This window comes from Pinus tabuliformis, chromosome 7 (genome assembly GCF_031772625.1).
Source record: "Pinus tabuliformis cultivar Carrire ecotype Pingquan chromosome 7, CPIR1, whole genome shotgun sequence".
Lineage (NCBI taxonomy): Eukaryota > Viridiplantae > Streptophyta > Pinopsida > Pinales > Pinaceae > Pinus > Pinus tabuliformis.
The window spans coordinates 70192125-70209891 of NC_142293.1; the positions used below are offsets into that span (position 1 = coordinate 70192125).

At 35.0% G+C, this 17767-nt stretch overlaps 1 long non-coding RNA gene across 4 annotated transcripts; it reads left to right on the forward strand.

Annotated features, from left to right (window-relative positions):
- Positions 1–10072: 10072 nt before the first annotated feature.
- LOC149245257 (uncharacterized) lies at positions 10073–14245 on the forward strand. Of its 4 annotated transcripts, none has more exons than XR_016265534.1 (5): positions 10073–10274; positions 10551–10580; positions 10669–11065; positions 11153–11270; positions 13792–14245. It is a non-coding gene; the product is annotated as an uncharacterized LOC149245257 (long non-coding RNA). The 4 variants fall into 4 exon arrangements; XR_016265533.1 differs by lacking the exon at positions 13792–14245 and adding an exon at positions 11380–13785; XR_016265535.1 differs by lacking the exon at positions 13792–14245 and having other exon boundaries at positions 10080–10274; positions 10669–10774; positions 10924–11065; positions 11153–13785.
- The last annotated feature ends 3522 nt before the right edge of the window (positions 14246–17767 follow it).

The window sequence follows — 17767 nt, forward strand, 5'->3', positions numbered from 1 at the left end:
CCTAAGTTAACCTGTCTCTCTGTTTTTTATCAATAGAGTTGTTTAGGACCGACAGAGTTATAAAAATTATATGATTTTGAACAAACCGTGCACCCAACTATTTTACACATTGTAAATAAATTGATATGATTTTGTTTATCCCCTGTTATTAAATAAAATTTCTCTCTGTTAATAAATTGCATTTGCGTGCATTTGTGATGGTCAAGGAAAGGTTGATATAATTTTTTTTCTAAGTTAACCTGTCTCTCTGTTTTTTATCAATAGAGTTGTTTAGGACTTACAGAGTTATAAAAATTATATCGTATGAGAATTAACACAAGAATCAAAGGGGTCTAAATATCGATCTGCAACGGGGGAACGAACTCAATCTCAATCTGTTGGAGTGTTCTGTTGGTTGTGCGTGTCATGGCATAATTATCTCTTTACGTTTAGACGTGTAAGTTCAAAAATCATGTATTTCAAAGGATATTCGTTTTAGTTATAAAAGTCAGAATTGAAAATAAAAATATAAGCTAATCCTTTTGAATTTCCAGCTAGAATTTGTGCAAACTTATTGAATAACGACAAAAAAATATTGTCCTGTTCTCCCTGTCTTCTTGAGTGCTTTCAAAAAGAAAAGAAAATGAACTGTATAATTTACCGAAATGCACTAACGTTTTCTTATAATATTGTATCGGCGGATACTAAGGCACTTGTTTGTAAATGGTTTGGGAAAAGATAAAAAGTTGTACACTCATTCCAAAATGTTGATTGGTTGTTTGCTATAAACTCTGAAACTAGGGTAGTCTTTGACATTAGAGAGGACTTCTTAGGCCACTGAAATAATCAGGGTAGTCTTTGACATTATAGAGGACTTCTTAGGCCACTGAAATAATCATGCCATATATGATGGTCTATTCAAAGTATTTGGATTTACAGAACACACTAAGAGCCATGTGAATGTACATAGATATGGATATGATCTAGCACCTTTTGGATGAAAAATTGCAGCCTTTGGGAAAAACATTTCACTTTCGAGACCCTACACATGACCTTGGAATGAGATTTCCACCTATTGGAAACCACATGTGAATTTGTCATGAATTTATGGACGATGACTTGGCATCTGAGCGTTGCTTCTCTACTTTGGGAGAAGGAAGCATCTTTGTGGGTGTTTTGACTCATCCTTAGTTATCACTAGGAAATCAAAGTCCCATGCTTTTGCCTCCCTGACTAATAACCACTCCCTCATGAACCTCTCTAAAAACTATTCAGTGACAGAATTTCCCTTTGTCCACCATGAGCCTGAGACAGGACTCTTGACAATTCCACATGGTAATAAAACTCAAACAAATGGACCCCTGGTCTGATCTAGTGACACACCCAACCTATGCAAAAACAATATTACCAATTATGTTCATAGTAATATAATCAAAGAACATGAACAATTAAATCAATGAAGTCACAAGCGAATTTCTGTTCAGTTCAAAAAATTTACTATGGGGTAAAACTATTATGTAGAATTATGGTTAGTCCAAGAACTCAGCATTGGATCCTTACACAGTATCACAGCCAACTTCAAAATCTTAACCCTAAAACCTATTCTTCAGAATTAAATTTGGACCTGGTCCAGAATCCTTGAAGGTTTTAGGAGTTTTGGTTATAACTCAAGGACTCTGAGTCATTCTTTGTCTTTATTGTTAATGGAGAGAATGCATTGCAATTTTGATGGTTCTAGTCAATTTTATTTCAAAATATCTTTAGAGAACGTTTTGGAGGATTTAATATTTAATTCAACATTGATTTGTACCTTTTCAATAGGTCACCTTGGACTGATTATATAATTTAAATGAGCAAATTTCAAATGTTCAACACTTTTTATTGAAACCTCCACAATTGAGTTTTTTCAAATTTTGGTTTTTTTTCTTACGATAAATATATAAAAATTTTCAACATAATTATTTATTGAATGGTAATTTTTTAATCAAAACTTTATTAGTGAAGGGTTAATTTATTATGAGAACATCACTCTTGAAGGGCAAAATTTTTAATATAACGTTTCTTGACGGGGAGCATAAGGACCCAAAACGTCAAAAAAAAATTGTATGACGGGTAAAGAGAAATCCAAATTCCAACCCTGGATGCGAGTGTAAATTCTGAACATAGCTGCCCAATTGGATTTCATATGATCAAGAAATGGGAGTGTAAATTCTGTCAACAAACCAACTGAGGCTTTGAGTACGTCACTAACAACATCTTATACGATGAATATACCAAATCCAAGCACCACAAGGATTGCAAAAATCACCAAACGAGAGCAAGAAGTTACAATTGAGTCATAGATGACGTCATACAGCACGAGTTTCACTTTGATACTTTATTACGGAAGGGACAACCAAACAACAAAATAAAGAAGCAACAGTGATGGTACATATGATACCAAGGCTGTATAATATAATATTTGAGTGTATAATTCATGTACTCCTATCTATAGATATTTTAAAAATTTATTTAGTTTAGGAAATTTGTTTAGTTTTTTTGGTATCAAATTGAATAACAAAAAAAATTTGGAACATAGGTAAATATCACAATTTGATATTCAAGAAGTGAACAACCACTCGTATAAAACTCTTAGTTTGGCCATAAACTATTGAATCTGCATATATAATGGTTTTGGATTATAATATAGTGAACATATAGGAGATTTTTGGGTTTTTGACTTCCATAGATGGAGCTTCTTCCATTTGGTCCATAATATATGGACCTAGAGGAAAGTTTTGTGTCTTTTTTTTGGGTGACAAAGCTTTCCCTTTGCTAGCATAGGTCTTCCCTTGAACAACATTCTTGAAAGAGGCCATTTGATTTCTTGTAATATTTTCTCCTCCACGAAGCCTAGGATTCAAGGTTATTGTTTCAAGATTTTAACAATGCTAAGGTCCTTTAGAAGTAGAGGATCTTGCAATAACTTCCCTGCAAATTGTAGAGACTAGAGATTTATAAGCAATCCCCATCTGTGTTGAATCAATAGCTTTAGGGATGAAACTAAAGAAGATCCCCATACCTAAAATACTTCAGTTTTTCCACTAATGTTTTTGATGAATATCTAAAAAGAGTAATTTCAATCACACTATGACATTGCATGAAGAGCCTTTGTTCTATTGGTTGAACAGTTAATTAATCAAGAAGTATATAATTGAAAACTAAATGAAACTGAATGCAAAGGAACAAGTAAAACAAGATTTACATGGTAAAACCCTGACAGGGTTTCAAGGAAACATCCACGGGGCAAGGGATTGGAATTTCTATTCAATCAATAAAAATTATTCTCCTTACAATAGTTCGGGCATTCATCAGTTTTATATATGAGCCTCCTCGGTTACATAACTGTTGATTCGGTATGAAACTAACTTGTCAATAACTAATACAATTTACCCAAATTTACATTAATTAGTTGTCAATTACCAACAAACTCCACCTGGACAACAATTTTCCTAATCCCTTGCCCATGCCCATTCATCATCTCTTCTGCAAGCCAAGAGAATCTAAACACCATCACAGCTTCTCTACTATAACTCGCTTTGTGAATATGTCTGCACAATCCTCCCGTGTATGGACCTTTTGAAGAGCTACTTTTTCGCCATCAATCACATGTCTCAAAAAATGATACCTTACATCAATGTGCTTGGTTCTGCTATGATAAGCAGGATTTGTAGCCAAGTGAATAGCACTCTAGCTGTCACAAAGTACATTCACTTTCTCCTGCATCCTTCCAATCTCATCAAGTAGACCCTTTAACCAGATTGCTTCTTTACTGGCATCTCAAGCAGCTATATATTCTACTTCGGTAGTGGACAACATAACTGTTTCTTGAAGCTTTGACATCCAACTAATTGCTCCACCTGCAAGAGTAAAGACATAACCTGTAGTAGATCTTCTTTTGTCCAAATCACCTACATAATCAGCATCTACATATTCGCAGACTGATCCTTCACTACCATTAAAGATGATGCAATGGTCACTTGTGCCTCTTAGATATCGAAGCACCCATTTCACTTCTCGCCAATGTTCTTCACTTGGATTTGACATGAACCTGCTGACAACTCCAACTACATGTGAAATGTCAAGTCTTGTAGATACCATCGCATACATTAAGTTGCCTACAGCATTTGCATATGGTACATGAGACATATACTTCTTTTCTTCATCAGTTCTAGGACACAAGACCGAAGAAAGCTTAAAATGGGTTCAGCTAATGGAACATTAACAGGTTTCACATTGTTCATATAGAACGTTTCAAGTACTTTCTCCACATATTCTATTGTGATAACCAAAGCTTAACATTTTTCCTGTCTCTATGTATCTCCATGCCCAAGATATGTTTATCTACTCCAAGATCCTTCACATCAAACGTCCTAGAGAGTTGAGCCTTTAACCTGTTGATCTCTTCCATGCTTTTGCTTGCAATAAGTATATCGTCAACATACAAAGCTAAGATAATGAATATGCCATTGAAACTTTTGAAGTATACAAAATGATCATACGCACTTCTAATAAAGTTCTGGCTCACCATGAAGGAGTCAAACTTCTTGTACCATTATCTGGGAGATTTCCTGAGCTTGCAAACTAATCTTCTGCTGCAACCTTGTACAAAACCTTCTGGTTGTTGCATATATAACTCTTCATTCAAATCACCATGTAGAAAAGCTGTTTTAACATCTAACTATTCTAACTCAAGGTTAAGTAATGCAGTTAGTGCCAACACAATACGAATAGAAACAAGTTTTACAACTGATGAAAAAATCTCACGAAAGTCGATACCTTCAACCTGAGAATACTCTTTTGCTACTAGTCTCGCCTTATACCTTTCGATACTTCCATCAAATTTCCATTTCAGTTTGAAGACCCATTTGCATCCAACAACACTTCTCCCTTCAGGAAGTTGTACAAGGTCCCAGGTATTGTTCTTGGCTAAGGAATCCATTTCTTCTTCTATAGCCGTTTTCCATTTTTCGCTATCTGTATCATCTACTGCTTCCTGATAACAAGAAGGTTCCCCATCTTCAGTAATCAAATCAAAAGATGAAGCAGAATCTTCATACCTTTTGGGAGTTTTTCTTTCCCTTGTAGACCTTCTTAGAGTGACTGGTTATTGAACTGGTTCAGAAACTTCAACAGTTTCCTTTGTATCTTCAACACCTTTTTCTCTAGAAGTCTCTTCTTCCTTTTGACTGTCACCGAAAGGTCTAGCCTCCAACTAAATTTGTTGATTTGGCGATACTTGTTCCTGTTCAATTCTTTCAACATTTGATTTTAAAAGAGAAGATTCATCAAATGTTACATCTCTACTAATGACTATCTTCTGCGATGTAGGATCCCACAACCTGTATCCTTTCACCGCATAGTCATACCCAACAAAGACATAACATTTCGATTTTGGATCTAATTTTGAACGTTGATTTTTAGGAATAAGAGCATAAGCATCACAGCCAAATATCCTTAAATGTGAATAATCAGAAGACTGACTTGACCAAACTTCTTCAGGAATTTTACAATTAATTGCTACTGAAGGTGATCTATTAACTAAATAAAAAGCAGTGGATACTGCTTCTGCCCACAACTCCTTTTGCAAGTTAGCATTGCTGATCATGCTTCTGGCTCTTTCCATAAGACTTCAATTCATACATTCAACAACACCATTTTGCTGAAGAGTATAAACAACAGTTTTGTGTCTAACCATTCCTTCATCCTTACAGTATTGTTCAAATTCTATTGAAGTAAATTCACCACCATTGTCAGTTCCTAAACATTTAATTGATTTGCCTGTTCTTTTCTCTACCATTGCTTTAAATTGTTTAAAGATATTGAATACATCAGATTTCTTTTTCAGCATAAAGACCCAAACTTTACAGGAGAAATCATCAATAAACATTAAAAAATATAGAGCACCTCCATATGATACAACAGGAGATGGTCCCCATAGATCAGAATGAATATAGTCTAAAATATCTTTACTGTTATGATTTCCAGTTTTGAATATATGTTTACACTGTTTTCCATACACACAATGTTTACAGAAATCCAACTTCAAAGATTTCAGATTAGGAAGAGATTTATGTTTCATCAGTATTTGAAGACCTTTCTCGCTCATGTGACCCAATCATTGTTGCCATAGGCGAGTACCTTCTTCTTCTTTTTCTGACACAATCACTGCTTCACTGACCTGAGTACTTCCTTTGAGTCTGTAAAGATTTCCAACCTTTTCTACTTTCATAACAACTAGGGCGCCTTTAGAGACTTTCAACACTCCATTCTGACCTGTAAACTTATAACCATCCAAATCCAACACTCCCAAAGAAACCAAATTTTTCTTCAATTCAGGTACATGTCTAACACTAGTTAATGTTCTAACTGTGTTATCATACTTTTCAATCCTGATATTTCCCATCCCAATAGTTTGACATGATACATTATTACCCATAAACGCAAAACTACCATTTACATCTTCATATGAAGTAAACCAATTTCTGCGTGGACACATGTGATTAGAAGCACCAGAGTCTAACATCCAACTTTCAAAACCACGAGAGACATTACATACAGGTAAAGTTTTATCTATCATACATAATTTTTCAGCAGATAAAACTTCGTTTGTCATACCTGAATCAACCTAATTTGCTTCCTTCTTTGAGTTATCAGACTCTTTTCATTTCCAACAGTCTTTCTTAAGGTGTCCAATTTTTTTGTAGTGCCAAAATTTTGCCTTACACTTCTTTCCCTTTGATTTAGATATGGAAGACCCCCTTGTTTTTTCTCCTCTTTCCTTTGACTGTCCTCTAGCTATCATGGCTTCTAGTGTTGTTGTTTCAGTACTAAATTTCCTTCGTACTTCTTCGACAAGAGAGCTCCCACAACTGATTCAAATTTCAAAGAATCAGCGGTGCTCAAACTTATTGAAGTTATGAAGTGGTCCCATGACTCAGGCAGAGAACACAACAAGGTTTATAGCTTTGTCTTCTTCCTGAATTTTAACTTCCATATCTGATAATTGGCATATAATTGTATTAAAAGCATTTAAATGCTCTACAACTTTTGAACCCTCCTTCATTCGAAGACTGTACAATTTTCTTTTCAAATAGATTCTATTGGTTAACGACTTTGTCATATATAGTTTTTCTAGTTTTTCCCATAAGCCTGAAGTTGTACTCTCTTCAACAATGTTGAAGAGAACTTCATCTACTAGGCATAACCTGATGGTACTAAGAGCTTGGGCATCGAAGTCCTCCCAGTCCAAATCTTTCATGCTAGCAGGTTTCTTATTTGCCCAGTCCAAAGCTTTGTGCAACCCTTGTTGCACTAGAAAATCCCTAACTTTCAGTTTCCAAAGAGAAAAGTTGTTTTGGCTAGTGAATTTATCCACCTCGAACTTTGCATTCGTCATCTTGGCCATTTCTTTCCTCTTAGGGTTTCGTTCTTTCAACTAGGGTTTCTTTCAAAAAAAATATTTTGATTTTCTTCTTCCAACAAAGGATTTTCCAAGTTTTTAATTTTTCCTACTTCAATTTTCCGGAAAAAACTCACAAATTCCCCAACAAAAAATTTAGAATTTTACTTTCCCAATTTTTTTTAAATTGACTCAGAAAACCTACAACATTTTTCTGAAAATTCCCTTTTTTTAATTTCAGTTTCCTGAAAGAAAAAGAATTGTTCTTCGATTTAAAGAAACCCTTTAACAAACCCTGAATTTATTCAAAAAAATTTGCAAAAAAAAATAATAATAATACCTGACCTTCCAAGATGATCAAGCAGAGGGTCCTTCCAAGATGATTAAGCAGAGGGTCCTCTTTGACAGGTAGTTTTCACGCAGCTTTCACCAACGTCTTCCTTCTTGCAAACTGCTCTTCGAGCTCTGAACAATGCCTACGCAGAGAGCAGGCTCTTCTCCTCTAGCAACAGGCTCTTCGAGCAACTCGACGGGCAGCACACAGAGGACATGGCTTTGGTCCAACACTTGAAGGCTTTGGTTTCCTCGACCAGCACACAGAGGCAACTAGCACGTAGCCTCTGATGGGTACACAACAGTATTTTTTTCCACGTCTCTGGACAAGTCCTTTGGTCCAACATTTGACGACTCTAGTTTCCTCGACTAGCATGCAGAGGCAACCAGCACGCAACCTTTGAGGGTACGCAGTGGCACTCCTATTCCACATCTCTGGACAAGTCCTCGACAGCTCCCTCTGGTGGCAAGCTCTTCCAGCAACGACGCAACAGTGGTGCCCTCCTTGACAACCTTCAAAAAATTATAATCTGCAATCGCTTTCAAAGATGATCACGCAGGGTTTCATGCAGCTTTAATTTTCTTTCACCAACATTCACCTCCAACTCAACTCAAACTTGCTCTGATACCATTTGTTGGTTGAGCAGTTAATTAATCAAGAAGTATATAATTGAAAACTAAATGAAACTGAAAGCAAAGGCACAAGTAAAACAAGATTTATGTGGTAAAACCCTTACAAGGTGTCAAGGAAACATCCATGGGGCAAGGGATTGGAATTTCTATTCAATCAATAAAAATGATTCTCCTTATAATAGTTCGGGCATTCATCAGTTTTATATATGAGCCTCCTCAGTTACATAACTACTGATTTGGTATGAAACTAACTAGTCAATAACTAATACAATTTACCCAAATTTACATTAATTACCCTGATGATGGACTCACCTAGCTAGTCCGAAATGTCGGTTTCAAAAATTGCTCACAGGTTTTTTCCATTAATTATAATTTACATTAATTAGTTGTCAATTACCAACATGATCTAGTCCCTAAAAGATATGCCCTATTACCGAAAGCCTTTAGGGTATCTGCAAGCCGCATAGAGATCCCATTCTCTACAGTGGTCAGGATATGTCTAAAATTCATAGAATGCAAAAAAGGAACACAAACCAAGAAGAAGACTACTATGAATAGTGCCCATTATTTTGTTCTGGAGTAAAATAGAAGGAAAGAAACAAAGAACCAGAGCTCATAGAACATTCACCTTCGCACATAGAAGAGGCATTTGAAGATGTTTTAATATCAAAAGTAAAGGAGTCAACTAAATATGCCTTTACTGAGCAAGTCACCTGGTTCCAAAGACTTGTTACCACAATCATTTGAAGTCATAATTTGTCCTCGTCTCACTAATAGAAGAGCTAATCCTCCTCTTACATTCCATTGTTCCCCTTGTTGGTATCTCCATTGTGAAATTGGAGAAGACCATCTCCGTCATATTGCTCATCTCCCTCAACACGAGACAATCCAAAGCACATAGTAGCTACCAGATCATTAAGGTTGAGTGAAAGAACCCTAACAACAATTGTAAATTCCATCGTAATGTCTCAAAAAAACAACTAATTCAATCGACTTCCAATTACCATTTAAAATTATACTTTCTTAAATTATCAATAAAAAAATATATATAGAAATTTTTTTTAATCAAAATACTAGATAAAAAAATTATTTAATACAAATTTATAAAATTATTATTATTATTTATTAAAATTTAAAATATAAATATAAAATAAAATTTTATTATAATATACTCTTTATTATTCGAGTTTATTAATAAATTCATTAAATTTTAAGAACGCACAACCAAATTAATAAAATCAATTAGTTCTTATGATGCACCACCAATGAGGATATCAAACTCTGCACTAATTATGTTTAAATATAAAGCATATATCAAAATATAAACCAAGTAAAAGCAAGCTAAAATGCTATACTGAAATATTCATATTCAAGAGAAAACGTTCAACTTTTAAAAAATATCACTTTATTTAGGTTACTCAACTTATTATTAGTCCCTGCTTGGGACTATTAGCGTTCAATTAGGCATTGATCGGGTATTAGTTCTTTGGTTGACCATAAATTTCGAGTGTTTAAACAATTTTAACCAAACTTTATCGCTGGCAATTTGGCTTCAAAAATTTTTAACCAAACTTTTGATTTCACCCTCTTATTGCAAGCGTCTCTTGCCCCAATGTGATTTTATTGTGGGCAAGTTATTTTATCCTAAGTTTTTTCTTGCCCATTTCCACCAGGCTACTCCAAGTGGACTTGTCTCAGATCCCAAGATGGGACACTTGTAAACATCTCCACTCTTGATTTAATTTAAGGTTGAATCTGACGTTCTTCACTTGTCTCGAACGATTTAGCTAACCACCCACCCGTTTGCCTGAAAAATCTGTCATTTGCACTCCTCCCCGCCGGTGAGATGGCTCTGCAAACCACGGCGTCTTTGGACCAGGCATAGCAGGTAACTCTTGATTTTTCACTGGTAGTGTTACTGCTCCTTGCTGTAAGAGGGTTCAGAGTGATTAAGGTATTTTTCGAAGATCGTTGAGGCTAACCTCTCGTCTTCTTCGTAGATAATCTAAATCTGGAAGTGCTCATGGAGAATCCCATTCTAGAATTCAGTTCTGCACCAACACAATGCCTGAAGCATGTTAACCCACTTTTAGGTTGCTTTGTTGTTGTCGATTTCATGGGTTCTGGGTGAATTGTTCTGAGCCTTTATCGGTTTTGTTGGCAGGTATCCAATTGCAACCTTCGACATGAACAGGTAACATCGTGTCTCTATATTTCACTAATTTCGATACTTATTGGAAACTGGTTGTCCTTGGCCTAATCCTGCGTGGCTTCTGGTGCAGGTTAAGTTCCCTAGCTTCCTCGTCATTCTATTTTGGTTGCAGTCGTGGCTAATGTGGAGGGTTAACAGAACTAATTGGTTGATCCTAAGCTCCTCTTTGCTTCCAGGTTTCTCCTATTCGTTATGTTTCTGGGTTTTACTTATTCATCCTCAAAGTTTTTGGATATAGTCAAGGAAAAACTCAGAGTTGTTGATTTGTTTAGATAATTTGAACCATGGCCTGTATCTTAATCATGTTACTGCTCTCTGCTATAAGAGGGTTCTGAGTGATTAAGGTATTTTTCGAAGACGGTTGAGGCTAACCTCTCGACTTCTTCGCAAGTAATCTAAATCTGGAAGCTTTCATGGAGAATCCTATTCTAGAATTCAGTTTTGCACCGACACAACACATGGAACAGGTTAACCCACTTCTAGGTTGCTTTGTTGCTATCGATTTCATGGGTTCTAGGTCAATTGTTCTGATCCTTTCTTGGTTTTGTTGGCAGGTCTCCAATTGCAACCTTGGGCATGAACAAGTACACCTGAGTCTCTATATTTCTCTAATTTCGATACTTATCGGAAACTGATTGTCCTCGGTCTAATCCTTCTTGGCTTCTGGTGCAGGTTAAGTTACACAGCTTCCTCATCATTCTATTTTTTTTTTTGCAGTCGTGGCTAATGTGGAGGGTTAATAGAACTAAATGAATGACCCCAAGCTCCTCTTTGCTTCTAGGTTTCTCCTATTCATTGCGTTTCTGGGTTTTAGTTATTTGCCCTCAAAGTTTTTGTATATAGTCAAGGAACAAATGAGAGCTATCGATTTGTCTGGTCATATATATATATATATATATATATTTACGCATACAATGCATGTCTATAGGAATTATATAATTTGAACCATGATCTGCATTTTAATCCTGATTTGAAATCGTCCATTGAGGGGATTTCCCGATGTATTTTGTATATTCTCTTTCGTTTTAAGGATCCTTGCATACTGAGAAGGCCTTTGGACAATTTTACATAGTCGGTTTAATAACTCTGTAGTTCTAATTTATATTTGCATTTAGGTTTTTCATTCTGTTCAATTAGAGAAGATATTACTTCTCAGGTTGATTACGAGATAGTCCATAAATTTATTTCTGTTTTCAATTTATTTATGTTTTTAATGGGATTTAATGAATTTGAAACATGAGCTTTAGTCTTTTGGTAATGCGAGATATGATATTCATGACATTTTTTCAATTTATTGCATGCTCTGCATAGTTTGTTTATTCTCTGAAATATTACAAATTTATTTATAGTTTAATGGATTTCTGTCTCTGTTTTACATTAATGTCAATGAAAGGATTGTACCTTAATTAATAGTGGATAATGAATCCTTCAAGTTTACAGTTTTTATAGTTGATTTAATTATGAGCAATAAACCCTTGAATTTTCTTAGTTTTACTTCTGCCTTCCTCTACCAATTTAGCCTAAATATTTTCTCCTCAGGTTGAAGGTCAAATTCCTCTCATGAACTTCTTCTTAACCCATGAGGAATATCCACATACTGGGTGCATGATTGTCTAATTTTGGGTTCTTACCTGGAAAGGGCTAACCTTGTCCCCTGTTAACTAATTAATGTCTTCCAATCAAAAACTTAATTTTCCAGCAGTAATCCTACTTTATCTTAACTAACAGTCAAATTAGTTATATAGCAAAACAAAAGTTTTCGCGCAAGAGTATATTAAATGAAATTTGTATAATCACATTTATTCTAAGAAATACAGTGGCATGATTAGTTACTTATCTGTTTCTGATATTTTAACAGCTAGGACTGCTCTGTCTAGGCGTGCTCTCCTCCCAACCTACGGGACTGATAATTACATCCAAGTCTCCCCCCCAAGGCCTCAGACTTCCACAGTTATTTCTAGTATTTATGACTCAAGTATTCAGATATCAAAACCACTCGAGTCCAATCTGAATAGCCAGGCCTTGTCTGTCAATGGAGTAAATCCACTGGCTCCAACCAGTTCAAGAGTTATCCAAATCAGGTAGCTTCCCTGCTAACCGACTTTCTAAGGTACAAACCTATCATATTTTCCTAAATAGGCACATTAGGCACACTAGCTGTTTTCTAATTAACATCTCCTACACTAAATAGCTAGATTAGCTAGATTAACATGCCAGTTCATACTTTGAATAGAAAATGTCGTTCAATCGTTCGATCTTCTTACTCTTTTGAAGACATTGGCATCCAACAAGCCCGTTTGAGAAGCGTGTTCGGAGGTGCTGCAGCTACAAGAAAGAAAATGTAGGAATTAGTTGCATTTTCAAAGGTCAATGGGTCAATTATAATCTATGACTCTGCTTATGCAATTTACATGTCTGATAACAATCCAAAATCAATGTATGAAATTCCTGGTGCAAAAGAGGTTGCAATTGAGACTGCATCATTTTCAAAATATGTTAGCTTTACAGATGTTTGGCTTGGATGGGCAGTCATCCCTGATGAGCTTCGATTTTCTGATAGATTTCCTGTTATATAATATAAATAATTTCAACAGAATATGTGCACTTGTTTTAATGGGGCATCTAATATTACACAATCTGGTGGACTAGATTACCTTTCTACAAAAGGATTGAAGGCTATGCATGGAGGAGACAATTGTATCACATATTACAAGTTTTTTAGAAATTGATTTGGTCAGTGTGAATTTTTTTGCTTTAGGAATCAAATCTACCACTGTTCTGGCTTCTAAGAAGGCCTTGGTCTCAGAAGTTGCATCTAATTTTGGTTCCAAACAATTGGGAGCTATTAGTTCTAATTATAATAGTGTGGCAGAGACTAGCATGTCTTATAAAGGGATTGGTAAGTTCACATGCTTCAATATAATTTTGTCTGGCTTGAAACTGAGGGCAATCTATAGAAAAGATGGTGAAGATGAGTGGGTAAAGATGGAGAAATCTACAAAATATTCTACTTTGTTTCTTGATAAGACCAAAGAACACTTAATGTAGAAGTTATTTAAGGAAAAACTTTATGACTGGCTTCTGTACCAAATACATGAAGAAGAAGGCTTACAAAACCTTTCTATATGAAATCCAAGCTAAAGGAGCTTATATCTCAATTCACAAATTCTGCTTGTCATTGATTTCTTTGTAGGGATGCAAAGGAGAAACAGAGACCCTGAACATTGTTATTGGTACTCTTCCGGACAATAAATTTTAGGCAGGGTTTCTGAGCAGAAAGAGAGAAATTTTAAGAATTTGCAACACGAGTTTTCTGCAGAATGACATAAATTTGATGAATTGCAAGAATTTTTGTGAATTTGTGAATGATTTAAGAGATTTTGTGGGTTTTCTGAAGGGTATATGCCCAGATCATGTAATGGAAAAATTTCCAAAAACACTCAGCCCAAAAATTCCAGAGAAAGACCAGGTCACGATGTCAGCTTGATTTTCAATTCAGAAAATTATTTTGGTTCAAATTGTTTATTAGGATTCATTAATTTTGATGAGAATATATAATGTGTGAGAAATTTGCAAATTTGACCATATTCAGACAAGACACGCCTCTATCAATACACATTCAATTTGTTTCTCTGTAAGGGTGAGTTTTGTGCTTTACGTTTTTCAGATTTGTTTTGAGCTAAATGATTTTCAGGACATAGTTGAGAAGGGGGGTGATTTCCGGGACTGAAATTGAGCAAAATCTCTAGTCAAGGTCATCTCTATGATCTTACTTATCCACAAAAATTTATTGGAACGCCATTCATATTTGAAGACTGTCTTGTACCGAAGTTTTGGGTGTTCTTGATATCATTGTTCATGTTTTTACCACCACAATCAGTGTCTTGTTGAAGCCTATAAATGCTTCACCAGACTATCCAAGTGATGTGCATCAAAGCACGGAGAAACAAAGTTTTGGCCTTCAAAACTATAAGGATATGCTAATTAACCAACGTTGGCCTTCAACGATGTAAGGAAGTTGGAAGCACTCTGAACTATATTTTTCATACATATACATTTTTTCATTTATATGAACTAATCCTCACCGTGCAAAGCATTCGAACGCTGATATAATGAAGAAAAAATGATGCAGAGAATGTCGAGACAGGTTCTCCTGGTATGGGTTTTACAAATACAAAACAAAAAAGTGGTGGCCTTGGTGGGCTTTCTAAGAAGGAAATTTCATTAGAGCACATAGAAGAACCATTTCAGCCAAATAAAAAACTTTCAAGATTGGTGTTTGGGTGCAAGTTTGAGGAAGCATTTAAGAAAACAATTCAACTAAGTGATGTTTCTATAGTTTCATGAATGTGCTTTCAGGTGGACTATAATTCTTTTTCTTTTTTCTTAAAAATTATGTTGTTGTTGAGCCAAGGAGTATTGTTCACACTTATTTAAGAACTACTACAACTACAGGGGAAGTAATCCTTGGCACTGCAGTTTCTGACCTGGAAGATAATGTGATTACAAGTGAAGATGAAAATAGTGACAATATAGAGAAACATGCCAACTTTGGCACTCAATCCGGATAATGGTAAATTTCAGTCAGAACATTTGACATCTTAAAGGAGATGGATATTGCAAGGAAAGTACCTAACAATATTATTTGACTCTAGTGAAAAAATAAGCAATGTTTTGACCATGACTAGTAAAAGGACAACTAGTTGAACTGATGGTAAAGTTTGCATTATTTATTGGGAAGTTAATGGTCAACCAAACATCAGGAAACAACTGGTAGAGAATAAAATTACAATTTATATATATATATATATATAGATATATATATATATATATATATATATGTATATGAGTAATTTTATTTTATCTTTTATTTAAAATATAAATGGTTAGAGAGGCCTATGATCGAGGTGTGAGTTGGAAAATATCGATCATCTCAATAGGTGATGGGTGTTCTATGCATCCCAAGGTGCCCCTACGCCACCCTCTAGATGCATGAATCACATGGAGGGGTGGCAGATCACATGATCACAGTCAATGCAAGGTGGGAAGGTGGTAATAGAATGAAAACACGGCAAGCTCCCGACTTTTTTGGTCCACTTGACTGGTCATTGCAGAGCATAAACGATTGCATGCTAGAAAGCACATATGTGGAATGACCGCCGATAGTGTTAATGATGCGCCTGCGCTAAAGAAGGCAGACATAGAACAGCAAGTTGGTCCACTTGACTGGTCATTGTAGAGCATAAACGATTGCATGCTAGAAAGCACATATGTGGAATGACCGGTGATAGTGTTAATGATGCGCCTGCGCTAAAGAAGGCAGACATAGAAATTGCTGTTGCTGATGCAAATGATGCGAAAAAAGCATATATATAGCCCTTTCAATCTTGCTCAATCCATTTGCTGTTAGGTAATTTGCAATGTACCTGCAGACCCCGGCAGGGACTACCGCCACGGGCAGTGGCTCCTTGTTATCCTCGCAGCTGGTCGAGAATAACGATCACCATTTGACCCTGAATTATCTATTTGACTCAAAAATTAAATGTCAATGTATAAAGTTTAAAACGAAATTAAATTGTTTTTTCAATATTTTAACTTTATTTTTTGGATTTTAATTGGTTTGAGTTTCACTCTATTTTGTAATCATAGTGATGTACCCTCATCCCTATAATCTTATGAATACTTTTTATTATTATATTTATCTCATAATGCTTCTCATGTTTCTGGGTACATGTCAAGAGTCCAACATTCTATATTTTGGAATTCTCAATATTCAAATATTATATATTCTCAATATTCTGTATTCGGGAATATATTATACTATGGAGTAAAATCATTTTTTAAATCAATAACATAGTATATTTTTATTTAAAAGGATATAAATAAATCAATTTATTATTTTCATAAATGTGATTATGTCATTTCAGGACATTCTATAACCTTTTTCATCGGTGTTGAATGTATAATCCTTGTGTTTACACTCTCATCACCCTGAGTATGGTTGATAGGGTCTTATTTCTTATGTCATAGTGGTAAGTTATGATCATGGTAGGTTATAGTGGTAAGTTAGGATCATGGTTGATAAGTTTTTATTTTTTATGTTATAGGATTTATTAGGATTATAGGGGTTTTATTAGGGAGCAATATCATACCACATGAATTTTTAGTGAGGGATATATTTTGTGGAAAAATGAAATAATATATTGGGGATATATAGGGGGAAAAGAGTTTTTATATTGATAGATATAAAAAAAGGAGCTCAAAGTTAATGAAAAATATAAAGGATATAAAAAATGTTAATGAAAAAATGGAATGTTAATGAAAAATTAGATACCTATAATATCTAGTGGAAATAAGGGTTTTTTAAATTCGAAAAGTGTGTTGGGTTCGTATTAGTAGGAGGTTAAATAATATGATTTTTAAAAATATTTTACAATATATAGTCAAATTAAAAATATTGTTTGATATACCATAAACTCACGTGATAGACCAGTGATTACTTAATAAAAAATTAATAAAAAAACATAATAAATCAATATTATTATTGAGGCTCAAAATTAAAATGAAAAGGCAACAACCTTGCAAGTTTTTTTTTCCAAAGAAAAAATGAACTTTTTATAATCATGATAAAAAGTTACATATCATATGCCAAAGCATTCCTTTTGTTGTATGATTGAGCATCATAAAGTTCTGCAGGAAGGCTATTCTACCTTCCTTCAGCTAAGAGAGATAGAGCTTCCTGAGCATAGCATGAGCCTCCTTTAAAGAGGAAGACAACTCCTTTCCTCGACATCATCAAAAAAGAGAGAGTCAAAGTTTCCCATATGTTTAGAGTCCATGGTAATAAAGAAAACAGCAGCAAGAATCTTTTCCTTGGGTCTCCTCTATCGAGGAGAACAACCCAAAAGAAAAAAGATGCTCAAGTCTTGCATAAAACACGAAACAGATTTACGAAACCCTTACAGCCGTATACAAAAAGAAACTGCTTTGACCAGTCTGCTAAGTCTTGAGGGGTATGCAATTTATACATAAGGAGGCTAGTCCGAGACATGGATTTCTCCATTGTTTTCCTCCACTATTCTCCAACTGCCCAAAGCTTGTTGTAGACCTTCTTTAGAAAACCTGTCTGTTGAATCATTGCGCTCCCTGTAAATGTGATGAATAGAGAA